The sequence below is a fragment of the Acomys minous genome, assembly GCF_964271855.1.
Source record: "Acomys minous genome assembly, chromosome: 13".
Lineage (NCBI taxonomy): Eukaryota > Metazoa > Chordata > Mammalia > Rodentia > Muridae > Acomys > Acomys minous.
In genome coordinates, this window is record NC_140495.1 from 31,495,212 (window position 1) to 31,521,444 (window position 26,233).

The following is a 26,233-nucleotide window of genomic DNA, read 5'->3' on the forward strand; positions in this document are numbered from 1 at the left end:
GATAAGAAATAGCATTTTAGCCAGGTGGTGGTGTAGCACATCTTTAATCCCAGCACTCGGGAGGCAGAGGCAAGTAGATTTCTGTGAGTTCGAGGCCAGCCTGGTCTACAAAGCGAGTCCAGGACAGTCATGGCTACACAGACAAACCCTGTCTAGAAAAGACAAAAGACAAAAAAAGAAAGAAAGAAATGGCATTTTAAAAGAAAACAGTAGGAGAAAGTAGTGTGTCCAGAAGACCAAGTGCTTATCTCAGATGCATGAATCCCTGAGTCTCATCAGCATCACAACAAAGGAAAGAAATTGGATGATTAAGCATCAGTACTCACTATGAGTCCTTTTCAAGCCCAGACTCATGATACATTTATGGAAGCTGCATCAGTTTACATTTCTTCCTTTAAAAAAATTTGAAAACAAAAACAGATTCCTCCTATGCCCTGCATATTTAGGAGTAGGTGTTACCTGCAACTTAGATTGTTGTACATTCATTGAGTAGTAAACAATTTCCCTCAAAACTTAGATGACTGTCTCTGCCAACTTATTGCACTCACCATGATGAAAACTGCCTTGCTGAAACTCAAAAGTTTTCTTTCTGTTATCACTTTTTGCCAGTGTCAGCTTTGTTTTAAAAGTTGGACAGGTAAGAATAGTTTAAACTGATCTCATTAACACAGAATCCACAGTTTTATCATTAACTTCTCCAGTCTCCTGCATTTATATTGATTTTATGTCATCTCAGAGTCTGTCAGTTATATTGATGGTTTTGTGGCAGAAACCAGCACATGGTTCATATGAAACCCAAGCTTCATATACACCACAAATTTATTCAAGTGAGTGTCCAAAGCCTCAAACACTTCTATAACTATTTTCAGATAACATACATAATTACTTCCTGCAAATGATTTTTGTCCTGAACAATTAAAAAACTTCATAATCTTAGTAAGAAAGTGCCCTTTCCCCCTAAGTTAATGAAGGACCCAGAAAATCACTCCAAGTTTAATGACTAAAATGTTTCTTGTAACTTATTTTGAAGTTAATTCCAAAAGGATTCCTTTTTAAAAGCATTTGTTGTAATCCTCCTGATGTTAAATATACAGTATTTCAAGATTATTTTCTTGATGAAAAAAAAATGGTCTCCATATTTTCCCATTACACCTTATATAAAATTACCCAATACTCTCGTATTCTAGAGCACTGGGGAGAATAAGTCAGGATAAAGCCTAGATTGATGATAGCGATATCAATATAAAAAAAAAAAACAAGAAACAAACAAAGAAACAAATGAAACAAAGAGTAGTAAACGGAATAAATTTAATTCATGCTTGCTGAACGACCTTCTTCTAGTGCATGTACAATTCATGGTTTCAGTGCACAGAATGGATTGTTCCTTGCCTGAAAGAGTTAGTCAGCCACCAAGAAGCTTGTCTTCCTCCCAAAAGTGGCTCACACAGTGACAACTTTATGAGTAATATGATAAGACCTCCATGGACCTACTGAGAGAACATCCGCCAGACACAGAAATTACCCTGACGACTGAAGGAACTTCTTTAGAATGGCATTGATGGACATAGCTCTTCATCTTTTCAGGGCTGACAAGCTTGTAAGGTATTAGGGTAGGAAGAATTGTTCAATGTTTCCTACTCAAAATAATTTGTAGTAATTTACAAATAAATTGATCATAGCAAAACACATGTGGTAGCATTATAACATCATTGAAAGTACAAATTAAGAAACCATAAATGCCATATTAAATTTAAAAAGTAGAGAAATCTGTTTTCACATATATTGTTATGGGCCTGGGGCTGTTGCTCAGACATACAGTCCTCACATAGCACACACAGAACTCTGGGCCTGAGACCTACCACTGAAAAGCAAAGCAAGAAAAAAAAACACAATGGAAAACAAATATTCCCTGAATAGATAAATGAATACTAATATACATTTTAAACTGAAGATCAGTTTTAAAGGGAAAAAAATGACCAGAAAGGTTTACTTGCATTTGCCTAGTAATGAGATTGAATTAAAGAAATTTATCACAGTAAATGAAAGCATATACACATGAAAGTTAAGATTTTAACTTAAATGTTTCATAGTAAGTTTATTTATTTTTTCTCTCACAGGGTCATGTTGTACTTTCTGACTCCTACAACTGAAATCTGACTCTTCCACTGTCTTATTTTACATCTGCTGGGAGAGGGAGAGTCAGCTTTCTCCATGAAATGGGCAGGACATTCTCCACAGTTAAGTGGAGAGTGGAGACTGACTTTCACACAAACTCCGGTGCTCCATATTTGACCACGTCCCCTGGGTGGGGAGACCTGGTGGCACTCAGAGGTGATACCCTATGAGCATATACAGAGGGAGGAAGTCCCTCTCAGTCACAGTCATATGGGAGGGGAGTAAGAGGAAAATGGGAGGGAGGATACAAGGGATGGGATAACAATTTAGATATAATATGAGTAAATTAATAAAATATATTTAAAAAAAAAAAGAAAGTGGCACTGCGCAGCACATAGTGACCGTTCCAGGGCAGGCCTTGTGTTCAGGACTGTTGATAAACATGTAATTGATTCCACAGTTTTATTTTGTTTAAGTTGAGTTTTGTTGTTTGTTTTGTTTCTTTTGGGCTTTGGTTTCATTTTGTTTTCTTGACTGGAGGTTGTTGTACTGAATTTTTGTTTCTATTTGAGAAAGAATTTACAGTTGAATGGGTATGGAGGGAGAGAGAACCTGGAAGGATCTGAGAGAGGAGAAGAATATGATTAAAATACATTTAAATTTAAATTTTGTTTTCACAGTAAAATGGTATATTAAGACCTATAGATAGAGATGATAGAGAGAAAGAGATAGATGATGATGATGATGATGATGATGATGATGATGATGATGATGATGATGAAGATAGATAGATAGATAGATAGATAGATAGATAGATAGATAGATAGATAGACAGACAGACAAAACTGCTTCTTTCCAGAGGGTCCTATGTGCCAGTATCCAAGCATGCATATCTGTCCTTCATCCTGACATACCTTTCTCTGCCTCAACATCATGAATGGCTACCACCCTAGATACTCCTTGGCCTCTCCTTCCTGTGTTGGATGCGTCATTGTCTGCTTCGCTCATTACTCCTCTGACTAACACATTTAAAGCAGGATTGAGGATCTGCTTGAAGTAAAAGTATTTATAAAAGGAGATTACACCTTTGCTGTGTCATAAAAGATGGATTTAGAGGTATAAAAAGTAGATGGTTGCAGAAGTATTTAGGAACTGATAAAAAGCTAGGGGATTAGGCTTACAGGACTGGGTAGATTATGTGGCTGTTTCAAGACCTGGAGAGTCTGGATATAGAGAAAAGACCAGAAAAGATATGTTTATGGTGAAGCTGAAGAACTCCAGCTATTTCCAAAATGTGCGACTGTTTATGGATACTTGGAAGGACTTAGAAAATCAAAGGTAAAGCCTGAGATAGAAACCAGCAATTGGTTCTAGTCACTAATAGTCAAATCCTGGATAAAGTCACATGGGAAGTTAGAGTAAAATGTAGGCATGACTTTTTATGCTATTTTATTTGGTTCTTATATCTACAACCCCTCTTTACCTCAATCCCTTCCAAGCCCCCAATACTATGCAGGAGAGAAAGAAGGTTAGAGGGGAAAGGGGGTGTAGACCTCTTTAGACTACTTCCTGCTGATCAGGGGTGTAGGGTCCCTTGGGGCAAGTTTGATCTTTGCTGTCAGGATATTGAATTTCGTCTTCAAGTCTCTTTGCCTAGGACTACTTGGCAAACTGCAGCAAAGTGAAACAAATTGCAGCTAGCTAATAACAGCAACAACAGCAGGAACAAGCAGTAGTGGAGGCAGTAGCAGGTACAGCAGTAGGGGAAGCAGGAGCTGCCCCAGACCCTCTCAGGGCTCTCCCGCTTATAGCCTCTCAGAGTTCCCAGAATTAAACTATCTGCAGCTAGCAAAAAAAAAAAAAAAAAAAAATGTGTTTCTCCTAGAGCACAAGATAAGCATAGTTAATGTCTATGGACAATCTGAAGCACCTGGGATTAAAACAAAAACATATTCATTCACATAACTAGGTTTTTTTTTTTTTAAAGAAATCAAATTCTTAAAATTCTCACTACTATAAAAAATGGTGTGAAAAGAGGGCCTAAGATCTAGGCTACAGACACTGTATAGTGAATTGACAGTTTGTGGTAATAAACCTGCAAGAGATAGAAGTTAAAATATAAGAGGTCTTTATTGTTGTTTTTTTGTTTGTTTGTTTGTTTGTTTGTTTTTAAGTAAGTCAAACCAAGAGAAAGCCCCATACTTTCTGTTACAGTAGACCACAGTAATCTGTAAGGCAGATCCACTGACAAAAATCTTCCTTCAAAGAGTGAAGAATTTGATGATTGAAAGTGAGGTGTATTTTTTATCTATGGAAAAGCATTTTAAAAATCCACCACCCTGACTTTCTATGGTAGGGCTTATACTATGGTAGGGCTTATTCTATGGTAGGGCTTATACTATTCCATCTTTCACCTTCCTACCTAATCTTCAAAAATCCTCTTTCAGTAAGCTTTATTATGCTTCCTCTGTTTAAGTTTAGGAAATTGAAACTGCTTAATCACTTTTACAAGGATATAAAGCTAATAAATGATAGAAAGAATATTCAAATTTAGGTTATTAACACTTCTAATTATGTGTTCTTCTCATTCTTATATCCAGTAGAAAAATCTAAAAGTTGCACTCTAAAGGCAAAAAAGTGTGCATGGCCACACTTGGATACCAGTGCTTTATTCTAGCATTAAATTATAAAAGAATTTCCTTGAACTATAATTAAGATACTTTAATACTGTAAGTTGGTAAACTTCTGGTATCTGTGTATACTCCAAAATAAAAAAGGAGCCTCTTCGTGTGGACACAGCTAACTCTGGTGTCTATGAAGTATAAAACACAGTGAAGTCAAGCTGGCAAGATGAAAAATGGCACCTGCTGCCAAGCCTGACTACTAAGCTAAATACCCAAGTATGGTAGAAGAGATCTTATTTCAGGAAGCTTTACTCTGATTTCCACATGTGTGTGATGGTATGTATGCATACCCACACATGTACATACACACAGTCACACAAACACTCATACTCAGACACATTCTCACATAAATACTCGCACAGAAACACACTCACACACAAACACATAAAATAAAATAAAAATAAAATACAGAGACTTTGGCTCTAAAGTCACAACGCAAATTTTTCCAAAAATAATTTCTACTCAACAACTTCTAAGTATCAGTTTTCAATCTTCTATTTAATTAATGGTAGACTCTCGGGGCAAACTAGACAATTGTACCATTAAAATAGCTGCATGTTTTTGATGGCTAATAATATAATCTTCTAAAATGCAAAGTACAATATAAATATACAAAAGTGTGTGCTATTGTTTTCTTATTTCATAATGTGTTTGTTGTATCAAGGTTCTAGACAAAGAAACACCATTTTTTTATTTTATTAATTTATTCTTGTTACATCTCAATGGTTATCCCATCCCTTGTATCCTCCGATTCTTCCCTCCCTCCCATTTTCCCCTTATTCCCCTCCCCTATGACTGTTCCTGAGGGGGATTTCCTCCCCCTGTATATGTTCATAGGGTATCAAGTCTCTTCTTGGTAACCTGCTATCCTTCCTCTGAGGCCACCAGGTCTCCCCCTCCAGGGGACATGGTCACAGGTGAGGCACCAGAGTATGTGAGAAAGTAATACCCCACTCTCCACTCTACTGTGGAGAATGTTCTGACCATTGGCTAGACCTGGGTAGGGGTTTAAAGTTTTACGGCCTGTATTGTCCTTGGCTGGTGCCTTAGTTTGAGAGAGACCCCTGGGCCCAAATCTGCCTATCATAATGTTCTACTTGTTGGAGAAACACCATTATTATGTGGATAACTATACCTGAAAATCAAGCATCATTTAAAGCATGACAAAACTACCTTGTCCTTTCAGTAAAGGAGAATAATATAAAATGTTATATAAACAGGTATAAGAGGGCCTGAGACTTTGTATATATTGAGACTACCATATTGAATTCATATTCTATAAATCTCTACATTCAATTTTATAGCTGTAGCTATAAATGTTAATATCATGTTAACAATTTAAAAAGAGGAAATAGTTGAAGAGGCAAGTAAAATTTCACATTGACAGAAAAAGTGAAAGATAAAAATTAGAGCTTTTTTCAGTGTGTATATACGCGTGATTGTATATCTGTGTGTGTTCACTGTTCAGTTGGAACCTCCAGTTGTGCGCGCACACACACACACACACACACACACACACACACACACACACACACGATCGAGTAAATGCCATTCTCTCTCTTCAACCCTGACACTCCAAGGAAAGCCTCCCCATTCCTGGCACTCCCCATTCCTGGCACTTCAGGAGGACTGAACCAACCTCCTCACCTACAGCTTGGAGCTTCCCATGCCTGCTGCTCCAGTGGCCATATTTGGGCACAAGTCCAGCATGTGGCAGACATGTCATCTTCCTTTGTTTACAATCCTTAAACACCCTGCCTGTCATGGTCTGAGTGCACCTTCCTCTGGCCTTGTCCCTGAGGCTGCTGAACTCACCCAGAAGTCTTTGTTGCCAAATAAACCTGACGTTTGTATTTTTAGTCTGACTTGGATTGCGTTATTTCACTGGCGGAGTAACCTATCGTGCACATGTATGTTTGGAAGCATGTGCATAGGTGGCTGTACTGTGGAGGTCCCAGACAGCTTTGGTCATTTTTTTCTCAAGAACTACCCACCCTTTCCCTCCTTTTTCTCCTTCCTGAGACAGGATCTGCCTGTAACTCACCTGGTGATAATGCTGGCTGGCTAGTAAGACCCAGTATTTGGCTGTCTCTATTTCCCCATCACTGGCTCTGTGAAAGCACACCAAACATGGGTTCTGCTGCAAATACTTTGCCAATTGAGCTAACTTCCCAGTCCTGGAGGTTTCTGATGTTTCTATCAGCTGTTGCTTCAAAACTCGGATAACCCTTATGAGGATGTTTATTTATAATTATTCTTATTTTTCTTTTATACAACGTATTCCAACTGCAGTTTCTACTCCTCTTGCCCCCACCACCGCCTTCCTTCTCTGCCAGATCCACTCTTCCTTTTCCCTTCAGAAAATAGCAGGCTTCCCCCAGGGTGGTATCAACTGACCTCGGCAGAACAAGTTACAATAAGACTAGGCACGGAACACTGTGAAGAAGCAAGCAGCGAGAGCGCCCAGTGGATGGACCAAACCGGTGTGCCGGTATCTCCCACCGCCACCATGCCCAATAGAAAGAAAATCACTGGGGATGCTAAAGGAGATAAAGCCAAGGCGAAGGACGAGCCATAGTGAAGATCTGCGAGGTTGTATGCTAAACCTGCTCTTCCAGAGCCAGAGCAGAGAAGGTACACAAGGGAAGAAGGGGAAAGCTGATGCAGGTAAGGATGCGAATAATCCCGTGGAAAATGGAGACGCCAAAACAGACCAGGCACAGGAAGCCGAAGGTGCTGGAGATGCCAAGTGACGTGTGTGCATTTTTGATAACTGTGTACTTCTGGTGACTGTTCAGTTTGAAATATTATTTTTTATCAACTTTTATAAAAGCAGAGTTTTGTTTTATTATTTTTTTAAAAAGCTATGATGTTAGTACACAGAACACTTCATTGGGGAGCAGGGAACATGTGTCACTAACACAATGTCTCTCATGTTGGATTAATAATGGAAAATATGTTTCCCATTAATTTGGAAAGACTCATGTTGGCTCCCAGGAGAGACATCCTGGTGTTGACATATATGGCCACCATGGCACAAAATGCCTAGTGTGGGCAAATTTTAAATTCATTTTGTATCCCCCTCCCCCATACCATCAACATCAACTTAACTCCCTTAAAACCAGAGATTTGTTGGAACCTGACCTCCAAAATTGTTTTTTCAGTCTATTAGGCAATCTGGTCTTTGCAATGATATCACTGAGTATCCTCAGAAGAGCGCTGGTTCCTTTTATAAAAGATTGTGGCTCTTCAGATTGATGATTCTGCCATTTTCATGTCATTAGCTGAAAGTCAACCTTCACTCTAAGCTACTTCCCCCTTTTCAAAACATTGAATGAAGATTTCGTTGGGTTTCATAGTGGCTTTCTGATTTTGATAGTCTATACAAGAAGGGAGTCTGGAAGTTTTTGTATACTGTTAATGATTGTCTGCCCACGTCCTGCCTAAATACCATGATTGTTTATAAAAAAGTATCTTTAACAAAGGCTTGGGGTGAGGGAAAGGCTAGGTACAAACCCTCATATCAAAGCTGGGTAAGGCATCCCAGTAGGCAGGAAAGGGCCCCAAGAGCAGGCAAAAGAATCAGAGACTCGCTCTACCCATGCCATTAGTCCCACAAAAACACGAAGCTAATGTTTCCTGGAATTTAGTAGAAGACTAAGTTTGAAACAGCTTATCATTTTTTAAAGAGTTTAAAACTGTATGCAAAATATGAATTCAAAGAGATACTGCCACAAATGACATTATTTTACATCTGGCCACATTAACTCTTCTAATAGAAATAGGACATTCAGACATTTTCTGTATAGGGTTCTGGATGATTCACCACGTGTGCCATGACATTTCACAGCACATATCCTTTTCTTTGTGATAAACAGTTATTATGTATTTACAGAATACTGTAAACTAGTAGAGCTGTGAACTTCCCCTTTGCCACTTAGAGTCAGACAGAATTTTAAAAGTCTGCATTTTTAAGTCTGCTGCAGTTTATGACTTCACACCCTTTTGTTTTGTTTCCTTGTTTCCTAAACACTTTGAAGAATGTGACTCTCAGTCAGTTGCATTTATTTTGAAACAAAAATGTAGTTCAAAACAAGTTTCACTGCTAGTGGAACTTTTCTAAAGGTGACTGTAGTTTTTTAACTGATTTATTTACACATTCCCTGGCTCTAGTCATTGTGTTCTATCACAATAAAACTTGCAAATAGCCAGCTCTGTGGAGCAGTGTTGATTTAACTAAGAGTATAAGCAGGGTATGTGTTTAACATGAGCATTCCCAAAGATTATTTTATCTAAGCAAACAAACAAACAAACAAAAAACCAAAAAATATAGCTGCATTTGGTATTATGCAGTTGAAACTTTGTGAAATTACAGTAATAGGCATTCATAACAGTAGCAAAATCATAGCTATAAGGTAGCGATAAAATTATTTTATAATTGCGGGTCACCACAACATGAGGAACTGTATTAAAGGATCGTAGCATTGGGAAGATTGAGAACCACTGGTCTAGATGCTTGTATTCTGAATTCAGAGGGGAAAATAATCATTGACCCAACTTCTTTTTTAAATGTAAATCAGATATACGTAGTAATATATGTTTCTCTATAAGATATAAGTAATATTGTTTTAATTCTAACAAAATTTTATTTCATAGTTTTCATTTTAAAAATTAACGGTATGAATATGTATCTGTGTGGAGGTATATGGACTTGAGGTGGATGTGGACTTAGGAGGCACTGAAGCCTGCTAGACTTAACAGTTACAGCAGTTGTGAGCCACCCAACATTGGTGCTGAGGTCTGAACGCAGGTCCTTTGCAAGAACAGTGTACATATTCTTAACTGCTTAGTCATCTGTTCAGTCCCTTTAATCCTACTTCTTAAGTAGGAATGTGTGTGTGACTGTGTGTGTGTGTGTCTCCATGTGTATGTAAATGCTCTAGTTAAGTTTATTTGTTCACTTGATATAAGCTAGAGTTATCCAGAAAGAGGGACCCTCAATTGAGAAAATGCCTCCACTAGATTCCCTATGTGCAAGACTGTGGAGCATTTTCTTGATTAATGATTGATAGAGAGGGATATAAGCATCTCATTATAAAAGTCAAAGACTAGGTGGTAAACAGAGGGTCAGAGAGCAAAATAAAATATTCCTTATTGATATGTCATCAGAAGGTTAAAATATGAATGAAAGTCTCAAAAGTTTGGGAATGCGAAAAGTTTTAAACAGGATAGATAAAAATATTAATATGAAGACGTTGAGAATGTATCCATGCAAAAACCATCTGACAGTTATTTTGCACATAGTAGGTACTCCACAAAAATAGTTGAATCTACAGAGAGATAACACATGGGTAACTATGAAGAAATGTTCACATGTACTTTTAGTGTAGAGAAGTGTGATTTAGCTTTAATATAACTAAATTTCAAAAAATGTGTTCACTTAATTTACTTAATATTGGCTTAATGGATTTTTTGGAGAATTCTTACAATGTCGGTGATTCCCTAGTGCATCAAATTCTCATCAACGGTTTGTTTATATACTCACTTATAATTGGATGCTAGCCCACCATGGATGTCCTCTGAGAGTCTTCACTCAGTGGGGGATCAGGACAGATGCTGGGACTCACTACTGGGACTCTAGGTGAGAGAAGTATGGGAGAATGGGGACGTAAAAGAACCCAGGGGGTCCAGGAACCCTACAAGAAGACCATCAAGGCTGCTGGATCTGGGCCCAGGGGGGACTGCACAAACTTTTGTACCAACCAAGGACAATGCATGCAGTAAACATAGAACCCCTATTCAGATCTAGTCAATGGACAGCTCATTCTTCACAGTTGTGTAGAGAGCAGGGACTGACTCAGATATGAACTCTGGTGCTCCCTATTTGACCACTTCCCCTTGGTGGGGAGGCCTGGTAGCACTCAGAGGAAGGGTAAACAGGCTACCTAGATGAGACCTGATAGGCTGTGATCATATGACGGGGGAGGAGATCCCTTTCTGTCACAGGTCTAGGAGAGGGGAGTAGGGTAAAAGAGGAAGGGAAGGGGGTGACAGGAAGATACCAGTGAGGGGATAACAATCAGGATGTAATGAGTACATTATTAAAACAAAACAAAACAAAAAAAACCTCTTTTAGCTTACACAAGTACACACATCTTGAATGAATATATCCAAATATTTCCATTAGTGTGATATCTAAAATCTTTAAGTTTAATAGCTGATCCACTACAAGGCAGATTTAACATAACTTTTTACAGCATCCATAGCTCACACGATTATCACAGAGAGGTACAGTTATTAAAGCAGGACTGAGCATAGCAATTGACACTGAGGCAAACTTTGACTGGTTGCACTGACACAGAAGTGTTTCCAGGCCTAGGTGTGTCTTAAGGTGGAGTTATTTTTGGCCTGTTCAGGAGATCTAATCTGCCTTATTGAGTTTAGTAGGCTAAAAGCAATTTGAGAAGAGATATTTGGGTTAATATGAGTTATAAACAATTTATTAAACAGTTTATTGTTTACAAATTTTTTCTTTCAAAATAATTAACACAGAGAGTTTGGCAGGGAGGAGCATCATATTCCCTGAAGGCACTGAACCAGATTTGGCTCCTCTTTGTCTTTTATTTGTAAATTTTCAGGAATGTTAAAAGTCAAAGATCTAAAAACAGCATTATTTTTTAAAACAAAATTCTACAAGCTTAAATTATACTGAAACAGTTAATGAATGCTAACTAATTCATAATTATTAAACTGTACTTCATCGGTACCTATGCTTTTGAGGACTTTACAATTACTGAATATATGATAGACATAATAGGTGAAATAATATAATAGGACATGAAACGTTCTACTATATACTATGATCATGTGCAACATACATCTCTTCTTAACTGCATGGTTGGCTAGATATAACCATAGAAGAAGAACATAATCCTGGAAAACAGAGAATGCTACAAATGAAATAATAACATCTGATATCACACGGCTCTCATCAATCACTCAAAGAAATTTAAGTTCAGCGAAATTCATTGGATTGTGATGGGCCAATCATCTCACAAGTGTTAGTACCAATACAACCTACTTGACCCTAAGCCAATATCTTTTTACTGATGCTTTCATAATGAGCATACAGTAACAACATCACAGTTGTCAGTTTCATAGAGTCCTTTCTTAAGGTCGGGTTGTGAAGAATACTTTGTGGATTACACCTTTATTCTCACAGAATAGTTATAGACCTCAGATCTGCAAGGATTAGATGTGTCTATACCTTCCTAAGTTTAGAATTAAGATGATTTCAGGACTCTCTGACCCTGAAGCTAGAACTTGACTTAACAATTACTCCAACAACCTTTAAAACTACAGCAAGAAGGTAGATGACACCATAATAACACATGAAGAAGTTTTAAAATGTCACTGGGATGAGACTGAGAATAACTTTTTAATGTAGAAACAATTTTTTCATATTTTTACATATACAGTTATATTATTACACACATATACAATAAACTACCTATAGCAAGAAGAACCAAGACACAATCAGGAATTATATAAATGTTACATTCTTAGTGTTTTGGCTATTTGTGTTTGACAGCCTTGAAGAAGACATCTTTCCTATCTTGGTGTATCTGAAATTATGAATGTATATCAATATCTATCATATCTTGTCACTATCAACTTAAAACATCTATCTAGACCTGCAGACATCTTAACTCTTAAACAACTAAGCTTCATTGTATAACTAAGCTACCTGATCTTCAACTTCCATCAGAGACTTGAGAAGGAATAAACTTGTCTGTCAGATATATTGAGCCAGAAGGCTGAAGAAGATGCTCCAACATTATAGAGAGTTTTGGGTGGCTCTTCAGGTAGCAAACTGTCTCTGTCATCTTCTCATTTGGAAAGCTACTAACCTGCACTCCCGACATATACAGGGAATCATTTTTATTTTTTAATTTCGGTGTGTCTTACTATTTTTAAGATTTCAATTAACACAAAATTGCAAATTTATCTATGCTCTTTGTTAATTCCATTGTTGTCTATATGTATATATGTATACATATATATCTAGGTAAATAAATAGATTGGTGGATAAGTAGGTGACAATAGATAGATAGATAGATAGATAGATAGATAGATAGATAGACAGACAGATAGATAGATTAGATATTTGTCCTCACTATAATCTGAAAGGGCAAATACCTCCTTTAGGGTTTTATAACTTAAAAATATATTTTGTTGAATAAATACCCAAAATATGATATAAATTTTGGCATTAAATAATAAAAAGGAAGGCAGAATATTACTTAAATATGAAATATTTTTACTCATTTAAAATTTCTAGCCATTGAAAATAATTCCACTAAATATTGACATTAATAATTAAGAAGACTAAAGAGTAAAATATTATTTTAAAATGTAAATAAAACAGCATTTTGATAAGACATTGAGATTTTAGAAAAAGAGGGTGTCTCAGATAAATAAGGATAAAAACGCAGTGAAAGCAGAAGCACTTAATATTGTAAGATAAATGACTCCATGAGAAAAAACAGAAGGACAAAGAGGATTAGAAAATACAATGGGTCAACCTGATACCAGCAAAGAAATGGAGGTGATAGCTTCAGAGGATTCGAAATGGCTGCTCTCCAATGAAGACTACTTCAGGTTGTTTCTTAAAGGTATAAACTTTTATACAGGTTAGCCATAAACATTTCTGAAAGTAGAAATGTGATCACTAAATTAGGTGGGTTTTTTATTTGTTTGTTTAGTGTACACCAAACTGATCTCAAATTCACAGTAATTTGCCAACCTCTGCTTCCCCAGTGCTGGCATTAATGGTGCTCAACACCACACATGGCCTTAGATGTATTCTTATGCTAAATGTACTACCAAAAAGTTTTCCCATTAAAGATGAATGTTATAACTTGTCACCTGAGCATAGCCAATAATTAAAAACAAAATTAATTTTATGACAGATATATTTTGTTTATTCAGTATTATCTATATTGTCAACCACACATGATTTTTATAGCTAAAACTCAAATTACATTATCCTAATTGCTCTTCACTTTTTTCTTTCACTCTTAAAAGAATCATTTTATTACAATCAAGAATTTATTTTTATTTTTTAATTTTATTTTCTGTAGAAGTTAAGGAAAGTCTTAAACTGATAAATGACTTTAAGCATTCTATGTAATCAAAATTTTATTAAAAATTCAATCAGAAATAATTTCTAAATCCTAAACATTTATAAGTATAAATACTATAATGAAAAAGGACTTATCTATATTTTATAATACTTATTTTGACTTTGTTATAATTAGAACAATCCTGAAAACTGAAATTTGAGAAAAGTCAGCTAGTAAATTCTTTTCTTTGCACTGATTTTCAAAAATGTCTTGTTCAGAAGCTTTAAACACAATGTGAAAAGTACCCAACACCATGAACATTAGGCTGTTTTTTTTTTTTTCAGAGAGAGTAAAACTAAGCAGAGAGATAAAGGACTCACTCAATGCACATCGAAATGACACAAGAGGGGAGCTTTCATTCAACTCTCAAACTCGATTGTCTTAACTATTTGTGACTAACCAGAACTTTTGTTTTGCACAGTGAGCATTTTAGTTTAGAATATCATTTGACCTAACAGGTGCAGAGCTAATACACTTAATTTTTTTTAAAAAATGAAGCCAAATAGAAGTAAGAACACCTTCTTTAAATGGAAATTGATTTATTGACATTTTCAAAGCTGTAATTTTGTTTTAAAACATTACCCTAAATATCATTTTTAAATCAACAACATTGTGATTAAACTGCTCTTAAAGCCATAATCTTCTCAAGAGATATTTTATGTTCCTTTTGATGTATAACTTTGAAACACTTGTTTTTTTTTTATAAAATTAAAGACTTCATTTAATCCTAATTCCTAAAAAGAGCAAGTTGGAAGGCTATTTGAGAACATGTTTTATTTCACCTGTCTTTTTTTCTTTTACACTATATATTTTAAAAATGTCATATATATGTATGTATGTATATAGTAATATATGTATATATATATATATATTACTTTCTAGGCACTGGACAATTTAAAATTGAAACCTTATTATGAATTTGTCAACTGCAGTTTAGATTGCAAAGAGGCCTCAGAGAACAAAGTCCAGAAAAATTAAATCACTATCTGAACTGCTAAACTATTTAGAGGCATTCGGAAGACTTTTATCTCAGGAGAAACTCAGTAAAGGAATAAATCCCCGTAGCTTTCCGTTTTCTCCTGCTTTTCTCATTAGAATCACCCTGACTCTGAGGCTAGAAAAACCTAGCATAACAAGGTGTTCTTTTGAACACCATGCTCTCTCCACGTTGAAAACCTCGAGTGTATGCATGCTCACACATTGTGAGTACCACTTTCAGCACACTTACTGATCTATTTTGTTACCTTGTGTGCAGTTCCCATCACGAATGACAGTGTTACTTTTTGTGGACCTATTTTTAAAAGTTAGTATGTTTTTATACTTTTGTTACAATTTACCTTTTTCTTTTATACAACCCTTTATCTGAAAAACTACACTAACTAGGTTTAAAACTAAGAAGAAAGTGCATCTCTCCTGCTTGAGGGCAGTATGGCACACCTCCCTTCCTCTTCAGCTGTTCAAAAGACTGTGTTTTGAAAGGAAATATTATCTCAGAACAATGTGATAAAACTTCATCTATATTGCAATTCCCCTGTGGTAACCATAGCTGATGCCAACACATGTTCTGCATAAGTAGGGAAACACAAATTGAACTCAAAATGCCCCAAGAGTATTGTCCTTCGTAACACCCTGGTGTCCGGTGTGTGGCTGAATGAATAACAATTGAATGAGCTATTAAGATGCTAAACAAAAGTCATCTAGGCCCATAATATGACTGCAACAGTATCTCAATACTGTATTTGTTTTTATTAGTTTGTGCAGAATAAGTCTTTTAATTTAAGAATAATCGCACTGGGTTGAGGATAATTTGCTCCAGGAATCTTTTTGAAAAGAAGTCCAGCTGTAGTTCCTCCTAATTCTTACACATGTTTGGTATCACAGGCATCTATAGTTATGGGGAGTGTAACTTGCAGAATATTTGCCTTACGAGCTCCATTGTAGCTGTTAGTCTTTTTTTTTTAGCTTAGTTATTTAATAAAATCACAAACAAAATAAGATTTGCTCCATAGTTGATTATTACGTAATCAGAAGTTTTTCGCTATGATTAAAAATGATATTTTCAAGTAACACTTGAGAAAGCATGAACTAAAGGTGCTCAAGTTTATATGTACATGCATACACATACACAAATAAACAAACATTAACTTCTTAAATATTTTTTTTTTAATTGTACACCCTGTCCTTAAATCAGGCTGATGCATTTCCATACAGTTGGGTCTATCTCTCTTACATATTTACTCTTTCTCCCTAGAACCACAGTCATTAGGAAGCTTACCATTATCTTTCCAAATGTGGCCTGTGGCCTGTGTGATGTATTTGTGTACATACTGTGTGTGGGACATGGGTTGGATTCAAAGAGAAACAGGAGGAAAACTTATTATAGTGCTCTCCTTCTGTTCACATTTCGTAAGGATTTTTGTGATTGGGAACTAATATATTATAAACATTTGTAGCACTTCATCTAAGTTTTAAGACAGTTGTCTTCCCTAGCGCAAATATTTCCTATAAACTGTGTTTGGGGATATGCTGATGTAATAAGACTCCAAGAACCCCAAGAGAGCTGCATCAATTTACATAGGCAGGCAGATGTGCTGTGAGCCGCCGCCCATTGTATTCTTGTCATTTTATATACTTCCCCATCGCACTGCACGTTAAAAGAATTCTCTTAGTTCTAATATTATTCAGTCATTACTTAGGCCCTAGGTTTATGTTTTTTGAAGACGTTCTATAAAGGGAAAATATTTTTTTTTCTCTCAAGTTAACGCACATTGAAGAGAAAGGGATCTATAAGGCCATGGGCTGCGTTTTGCAGGCATAGGTTCTGGTTGAATGAGATCTGGGATGTGTGCCAAATTAATAGAAAAAAAAAATCCTGTTCTTCCTCTCCAATAGCCACAGTGTTCATTATTAAGAAAAGCATACGAACCCCAGGATTTGATTTTAATAATACCAATGTCTTCATTAATCTGTATGTTGCATTTAGCCTCATTACTGAGCAAATGCTGAATTAATGAATGCACATTATTGTCGGACTGTCCTGGCAAATCCTCTCTTCCCTCTTTTATCACTCATTCAGGGCCATCACGGCGTAGGTCCCATTTTAAAACCGGGTCTGTGGCCCCTCCCAGATTTCTTTCCTCTGCTCTGGGGTGGGGGTGGGGGGTGGACTTTTGGTTGGGCCTCTAGAACAGTGTGTTGGAATGGCTGATTTTTTTTCCCCTTCAAAATGGTAATATTTTCCTTTCATTGTAATGCTATCAAGTCAAAGAGGTCTCCCTGTCACCTGGCACTGAGATGATACTTCCTTGATGACCCCTGGGCTGCCTTCTAAATCAAGAGTGGTGATACCCAACACTGCTTTGTATCCATGGAACAAATAGTAGCCTTTGTCCCACACAAGTCCCTAAACAAACTTAATCTCTCTAACACTGTGACAGATGACATTTAGATGTCCTTGTTACCCTTAAAATGAGTTTTATTGACAATCAGAGAACAAAAAGAAGGCCTAGATAAAGCCCAATGTTTTATAGTCTTGCTAACAACATCTCAGTGGCGAGGGTGAGGAGAAAGCCTGAAGTTGCCCCCATTTTCCCCTGCTTTGCCATATCACCATGACAACAGATATAGAAATCACTTAGTGACTCCTAGAAAGAAAACACAGTGACACAGTACCCCTTGTATGGCGAATCAAACTAAAGCCTTCATTCAAATGGCTATTCAGCTTGGGCATTCATGGAGAGCATAGGGTGGATTTTACACAGGTAACTACAAGAGAAAGGCCAGCAAGCCCTCCAGCCACAGCATATGGCAAACTCTCTGTCTAATTAATGCATCCTCAATAGAATTTATCCATTTTAAATTTGTTTTCTTTTCCTTGAAACATCATTAATGTAAAGGGCAACATTAATCAACATCATGGAACTTAAAAGGGCATTAAAGAGTGATCTTTTTTCCTATGCAACAAGAGCCTTTTCAAGGAGTTGCGTTAACGATAGTGAATTGAAGGCGCAATCTGAGTTCTCAGTCGGAAGTTAAATCTAGAGAGGCCTCTACTGGTGAGTTCCTCTCTGCGCAGCTGACCCTAATGGAGCTGCCCGAGAAAAGCAAGTAGGGGTGTGACTTTCAGCTTTTATTGAGAAGTTTGGCACAAGCCGGCCGGATCATCGTTAAACTTACTGTACATAATAACAAACAATGGCATTCCTACATTTGTCGCGTCTGAGTGCTTTTCCTCGGGTAATAAAAGACAGTCTAGAAAGCTCTGAAGTATGAGCTGCGTGAACTTCCTGAGATGTTTCAAAGTTACTCAAGAATGAGATAACAGGCTATTGTAGTTACTATTTCATAGGTAAGTCTCCCACAGAACGGTAGATTTTTAAAATAATTTTAATAGAAAGCTTTATTTCTTATATTGTAAGTATGGGGATTATACTTTTTTTCCCCCCACAACTATCCACCTCTTCTCTACATCAACAAGGGGTGGAAAAATCTTCAGGTGAAATAAGTATATCTAAAAATCATTTTTTGGTAATTCTTAAAAGTTTACTACCATGCTGTAGTAATCTATAATAACTGTGATTTAACATGTAGCTATTACTGGAGCACATTACGTTCAAATTGGCTTCACAGATTTCTTGGAGGCAGAAAGTCTGAATTTTAAACCAGCATTTTCTAGGGTAAGAATATTTATTCTGTGTCAACACAGGAAAGATGGTAGGTTTACCTTGGTTTTATTTTTAAAATATGACCTGACTCTACAACTATTGTTGAAATGTAGACTATGAGATAAAGGCTAATGTTTAACCTTGAAAATTTTCAGAATGCAAAGCTCTGAATCTCCTTTTTATTTTTGACATTTACATTTTAATCTTAAATATTATTTAAAATCTTGTCATATCAGGATACAACTTATTTACTTCTATAATACCTGACAAAAACTCTATGAATTATTTTGTTGCTGTTCTTGAATTGACCAATACATTTTTGAAGGGTAGTTTCATATTTCATATGACTTTGTGGTTATGTGAGTATATTCACGGGGTGTTTGAGATAGCCTTCTTCTTAAACTACCTTTTTCATTTCAAAGGCAAGACATTTTCTTTCCAGAGAATTCTGTACTAAGATCACCACCTTCTAGTCCCAATAGTGACACCTACTGGTGTAAGGAGAATCAAAAATAGTTTTTGTTCGCATTTTGCCTTATTTTGGAGACTGTTGCTAGCAATTCTGCAGGTGTAAATAAAATTTCTTTACAATTATTTCCTAGGTTCAGTTTGTGAAAATTAGTGTAAATATTTAGTTCAGATAAAGAAAATTTTACATAGAAGAATGTCTATGTATCATAGATATATCATTACAATCTTTTGAGCTCTTATATAGAAGAAAAAAAAGAGAAACAAACATTCATAAAAATCTTCCTAAAAGTGCTGTATTTCACATTTAGGACAAGGTGTGATTTCAAAACATTTAATAAAATATTTCTTGTTTCTATAGATATTTGTTAAGTGTTATACGTTGAAGAAATAGCAAGATTGATAGAGGAACAAAAATAAGAATATGTATGTACATTTGTAGTAGCCTAAGTATCAACAATCTTTGAAACTTTATGCTGATTAACCTAAGAATGCACTTCTAACACACTAATAATTTCATAAATCAGAAAACTTGGAATCACACTGAAATGTGGTCATTTCTACACTAAGCACATGGATTCAACATTAAATACATTATTTGAAAAAAAAATGAGCACAGCTAGTGAAACATGATATAATTCTTATTTCTCCTTGAAGCTTTCATGACATTACTTTCTATATTATACTTGTTTTACATTTATAAGATTACTGTACATATCAGAAAAATTCTAAATTCCTCATAAAGCACACAAGAACTATGATTTTAAAAAAAAACTTCAGATGACTGAAATACCACATACAACTCGAATCTATTTTTCATTGTTTTTTAATAATGAATGATATTTTATATTTTCATTGTTAAGCAGTTCAGTTGTTAAGCTATAAACTATAACATTGGTAACTTGGAGATTTTAATCCCAAGAGATAAAAATAGACACAATAAAAACCAAATGATTTTAATGGAGAGTTTGTTCATTAGAATGGGTATTTTAGTGCAAAATATACCTGATATTTCCTTTAGAATACTTAAAAGCCATTTTAATGTATAAAGAAAGTACAGTGCAGCTATTGCTCCACCAAAGTATCCATAACTGAGCCAGTGCATTGCTGATTCTCTGATACACGTTGATGATTATATTATATTTGTGATATCATTGTGAGGAAATGTGTGAAAACGTCTTACAAATTATTGGGTAGGCAGTTATATTGGGGTCTTTGGAACCCGCTTTGTTTCTGCTGTGTGCTTTTGTTTGTCCAAGCTAAGCATATGCTTTAAAATGTCATTCAGATTGTACGTATGCAAGGAGTGAGGAAGCACTTCCGCTTCCGTTTCACAAGCACGCAACTTCTATTTCTTCAAATTGCTTCTCGATCAGCTATCAAAACCACAAGTTTCCTTCTTTATAGTCTGAGAAAAATTGTGAAAAAAAATGTTCATGACAAGGAGTATGTGGTAACAAAGAATGCTTTAACATTCACGTTGTTTACAATAAAAATTACCAAGTGCAGTATTTATACAAAGTCACTTGGCCAGTATCCTAGCTGCTGAGTGGAAACATGGTGTATAAAAACTGAGACAAAGAAATAAAAATACGATAGTTCCAGGGATTAGAAAAGTTTGGTTTGGTTTGATTTGGTTTGGTTTTGGTTTTGGTTTTCCTAAGTACCTGACCTGACAATTCAACTGATCATTAAACACAACTGTGAAGAACAGCTTCAGTTTTGCCCTCAGAGGGTTCATCCAGAGATGGCAGAAGGGATCTGAATAAAATAAAGCTTCACAAAACCCAAGGCTGTATCCAGGAGAACAGGGCAGGCCAACTACCCCTTCAGCAGAAAAAGCACACAAGACAGCCAGAGGCAGTTCTGTGGCTGCCAACACAACTGCCTACCACGTCTGCCAAGGATCCAGAAGCTGCTTGTGGGGGAATATCTCTTACCCTTAGCATCTGGGTCCTGCGATTGTTATCCAAAGAGACAGAGTGGTAAGAGATAGTGGGATAAACAACATCCCATTAAACACACACACACATTACACACACACACACACACACACACACACACACACACACACACACGCATGCGTGCACACACGAAGACATTCTGTGCATGCAGGAGAAAATATGCTTTGTGTGGCCTGAAGTTAGAGAGACATTTTGTATTTGAAATTCTTTTAAATGAGACTTATTCTTGTTACATTGTCATACTTCATAATGAGCTTTAATAATAACTGTCACCAAAAAATTTGGAATAAAAAAGCAGGATTTTAGTGATATTTGTGGATATTTGTAGTTATGTACATTCCATTATGAATCTGTATTTCTTAGAAATGTCTGATTCTAATCCACTGACCCGATTACTTAAAAATTAATGATTGATTATAAACAGGCATATTAAAATATGCTTTAATACTGAACTGGGATGGGTTATTTTGTATTTTATCACTGTTTACTTTTAAGAGATGATGTTTCAAGTATATATTCATAATATAATTGGTGAATTCCTATTCAATATGTGCTATGGTATATGCATATATAATACAATCAAATATATTACATATATTAAGTTTCAAAAGTATAATTTTTACTTAGATACTAACGAATGTTTTGGATGTCTCTAAATATGATACTGTGTCCATAGTTACTATGAATTGAAATATAGAGATGAAACAGGGATGTCTGGAGAATTTAAAGTTTAGAGACACCTTGTGGTTAATGCAAAGTCCTTAGCACAGCCTCATATAGGGAATTTGAAGGTCCTCATTATTTTTAAAGTATTCAACAGCCTCCAGTTTCTCAGTATTCCTTAAAAGGAAAAGGCAATTTTTTCTTTTGAATATTATTCTCCAATATAAAAAAGAATGCAGTTCAATGTGTTGGTAATACAATATGCCCAAAGATAATTTGCTCACATTAAAATTCATACCAAACCAATTCCATTGACCATGTTAATGCAGAAATTTTTAGAATAGTAATTTGATATAAAGTTAATTTGTTACTAAAACTTTTTTATTTTATATGAATAGCATTATATTTAGTTACATTTTAGTAACTAAAAAAATAGAAATGTCAAGGGCATAAGTCCAATTGCTATCTTACACATGGTGTGTGACATTGTACCTATATTATATGCCACATTATACATGTATATATTTTATGATATGAATAATATGACAACATGCATTTAAGTAGTTATGAACATATTTTGCATGTATAAGCTATATTACATTACATCTTATGTAGATTCCAAGGTAACCTGGTAATCACTGTGCTATTGAGAAGGTGATGTGCAAGGGGGATGAAATTTTCGGAAGTGCAAAACGACCTGATAGGCAATTCATGCTTTTTAGAGTTTTTATTTTCGTCACTATCTCACAGAAAGGACATCTGATTGTGATGAAACGTTAAGAGATTATATTTCCAGAACCAAATGATTATCAAAATGATTAAATTTGAGTTCCAAATACAGCATTTTGTATGCAAAGTTGAAAATTATTATTTCCTATTGTATATTTGGGTAATGACAGAAGGGGTCTGAGTTTACAATGAAGCCTAACTACAGGAATTGGGAAGAAGATAAGAGAATAAATTCTAAACGTTTTACACATTAAAAGTTTTAAATGTTCAGCTGAGTTAACAATAGTTCCTTTAGTTGCTATAAAGATGTAGAGCCATTTCTGAGTGAATGAAAAAAAGGTCAAGAAGGATTTATTAGAAAACAGCAGCAGCAACAACAACAACAACAAAAATAACAACCCCTTTCGCTGTGTGCTCCTTTCCCACAAAGGTATCCAAAGCCCAGAGATAAGGGAATACAATCAGACTTATTTCCTCAAAAATATTTGTTATTGTAATCTAACACTGGGCCTTGAAATAAATAAACTAATTTAAAAAGCAAACTCCGTTTGTATATTTACTTTTAATCCATCTTTTCTTTGAAGTTCCTTTTTATTTTCTGATCCATCTGTTTTATTTCTGGTTCATTGCTTAATCCTAATGTTCTCATTCAGTAGCCTTACTATTAATGGTTTTAATAATATTTATATCATGCCCTTAATCTTTAACTGTTTTTCAGTTTGTAATTATGTGTTCTTTATATGGTTAGGATGTTATTCTACATGCAAAACATTTCATTTTTGCGTATTAAATCTACTTAATTCCAACTTCTTATAAGTATACATTAGAACTAGTTGATTTCCCTTTGACCTAATAACTTAAATTTTGGAAAGGCAGAGACGTGGTACTTATGTATTAAAGCCAACACAGTTACATCCTTAGCTGAGCATACAGCCATGACTCATAAGATTTTTTCCCCTATAAATATTCAGCTAAACTGGCAGAGGATAAGTTAGCCTTAACTTCTGTGCTCATCCTGTGTTCTTTCAAATTGTATTAGAATTTGCTTATAATGATGTTCTTGTTGTGATGCCTGCATTTGTGGAAAACTTAATATTGATTTACTACATCTTTTGCCATCTTTGAGCAGCCTGGATAGCAATTACAGCGGCTGGCGGTATCTATTTTGTCTTTTCATAATTGTCATCTCTTGTTCTCTACTTAAGATTAAAATATGAAAATTGTACCACGTGTGCATCAACAGTACATTAGCCACGTTATCAGCAATATCTGCAAGATGCCATCATTTTAGCCACAGCTCTTTACCTTACCTCTTCATTTTATTTAGGAAAATTGCACGCCTCAATATAAACTTGAACGAAAAATATATCTGAAGGTGAGCCTCCCTGGAATCAAGCTCTCATCAGGATCATTACCACCTTTCTGAGAAACCACTGGGGTCACTTCTGTGTTTGCTTGCCTGTGCCCAATGCAGTCTGCTCTTCAGACAGGGACTGCAGAGGCAGGAGCTGCATCGCTAGCTTCTACTTTACAAAGCCCCTCAGCTTCCGAGAGTTCTTTCCCACCCCTCTCATCCCAGTCTGCATTTTATAAAAACAAACACTGTTTTGTACCAGGAAATTCGGGGTGTTTTTTTTTATCATGGAGCAGATTGAAATGAGTTCTTCCTGACCACAGATGGGTCTACCAGGTACAAAAATTTCCTCAGAGCTTTGTGAAGAGCTGTAGTGAAAATTCCAAACTAAACCTGTTTCATTTCAGGAGCAAATATTCTCATGTGGGGCAAAGAGATGGGATGGTGTGACACTGCCCAGACAAGTCTCATTAAGAAACTGACCAAACAGAAGCCCAAAAAGGATTTATTCTTAAGTGGCAGGGAAAGAAAACTTCAACTGAATTGAGAGGTTTCCCCCACCCTGGGCAATTTATATAAAATCTACAGTTATAATACCTGGTATATTTTATGACCCTATCTTGACTGAACAGATTTTGAACTGCTTGAGAAGACGTTTTCCCTGTGTTGTATGATGAAAAGAAATATCATATTTTAAAATTAAATTGAGTAAATAGTTGAATACTCCGCCTCCTACACACACACACACACATACACACACACACACACACACACACACACACACACACACACACACACACACACACACACAAATACAGACCTACTTGCCTATTGGCACACTAAATTCAGCTGGTCCTGCAAAGCATTCATTTTACGAATCCCTATTGTTTTATTTTACTGCATTTGTTTGGAGACTTTTATAAACTGACTATGAACAAGGAAACAATAAATGCCTAGGCGATTTAGAGCACAGGCAGGCCTCCTTATGAGACCGTGTAGGGCATTTGTGGGTGTTGTTATTGTTGTTGTTGCAATCTAGCTAATAAAGGCTTTCTCTTGCACAAGAGAATTTTGACAGGGTTGACTCCAGACAGCTCTCCAGCTGAGGTCTGGGACCTTGCTGAACCTTCAGAATTTTCCCATTTGAGCTGCATCAAAGTGAAGGAAATTCAAGGATCACTAACGTCTCAGATGGTAGCACTTGCCCTAACAACGAAGGTTCAGGAATTCTTTGGAGCAGACTGAGGTCATTTTTCTCCCCCTTTCCTCCTAATGCTTTTCTCTATTAATCAGAGCCCAGAGCTCAGATTGGTCTTCAACTTCCTCCCAATCCTTGCTAAGCCTGTCATTTCTGGCTATTATTTACTTTAATGGACTTTGGCTGATCCCTTATGAAGCTTTGGATCTGAGAATAATAAGGCTGGAGAGTAACGGGCATAGACATGGGTGTGGGTTTGCCTGCAGATTAACCGTGGCAGATGGGCTTTATTGCGGTTTCCTGTGTACTGAGTGTTGATTGAGAGGGTATAATGAGAGAGGTGGTGTCTACACAATAGTCACAGCCACTTCATTGCACTTTGCGTCTAAACAACCCCATTTTTCTAAATCTTTGGGTTGTGAAATTTTAGGAAGTCAGAGCACAGGAACAAGTACAAAAACAACTGTAAATAACCATGAATGTTAATCCAACACTAATTGGTCCTTTCTTTCAATACGAGTCCATTTTGCTCAGTTTTTAAAATTCTGGGTAAATTAATGGCAGAGACAGTGAAACAAAAAGTTCTCGCACTTGGCTGAAATAGTGAGCAACGTGTATACATGTATTTTTTTTTCTCTCCTCTCTCCTCTCTCTCTCTGTATTTTTGTTTTGTTTTGTTTTTTTGTTTATCTGTTTTGTTTTGGTCTGGATGTTTCTGTTAATTTGCTTGCTCTTGTTAAACACATGGTGTATTCAACTTTATAATAGACAATAAATGTCCGAGTTGTGATTATTTCTATATCTCTCTAGAGTAATCGTGGTAGGAATATTCTCAAAAATGATATTAGTACAATTGTTTTATTCCAGGCAGGGTAAATAAGTGAGTTTGTACCCTTTATTTTCCATGTGTTTAATTCAAGTGTCTCCTTGATTGTAACTTGCCATGCAGTTAAAACATTTTTGTTATAGGTACTATCCTAAGGTCTTTTACACATTCCTCGTTTTTAAGATTTTACTTAATTCCTCCCTTTCACCAGTGGATTAAATCACAACTATTGGTTCTTTTCTTCTTTTGGGGCTTTACCCATCTGTTTTAATGCTTTCATCTTACACCCCTCGGTCTCAGAGGGGTGTTTGGAAAATGAACCCGCCAAAACCCGGAGAAGACTCTAGGTCAAGTTTTCGTCCAAGAGTTTAAATTTTTAGTGA

General features: G+C 36.0%; 1 pseudogene across 1 annotated transcript; it reads left to right on the forward strand.

Moving 5' to 3' along the window:
* Positions 1–7,308: 7,308 nt before the first annotated feature.
* Positions 7,309–7,630, forward strand: LOC311581286 (non-histone chromosomal protein HMG-17-like; annotated as a pseudogene). The gene has a single exon. The product of its transcript is annotated as a non-histone chromosomal protein HMG-17-like (transcript).
* Positions 7,631–26,233: the final 18,603 nt, after the last annotated feature.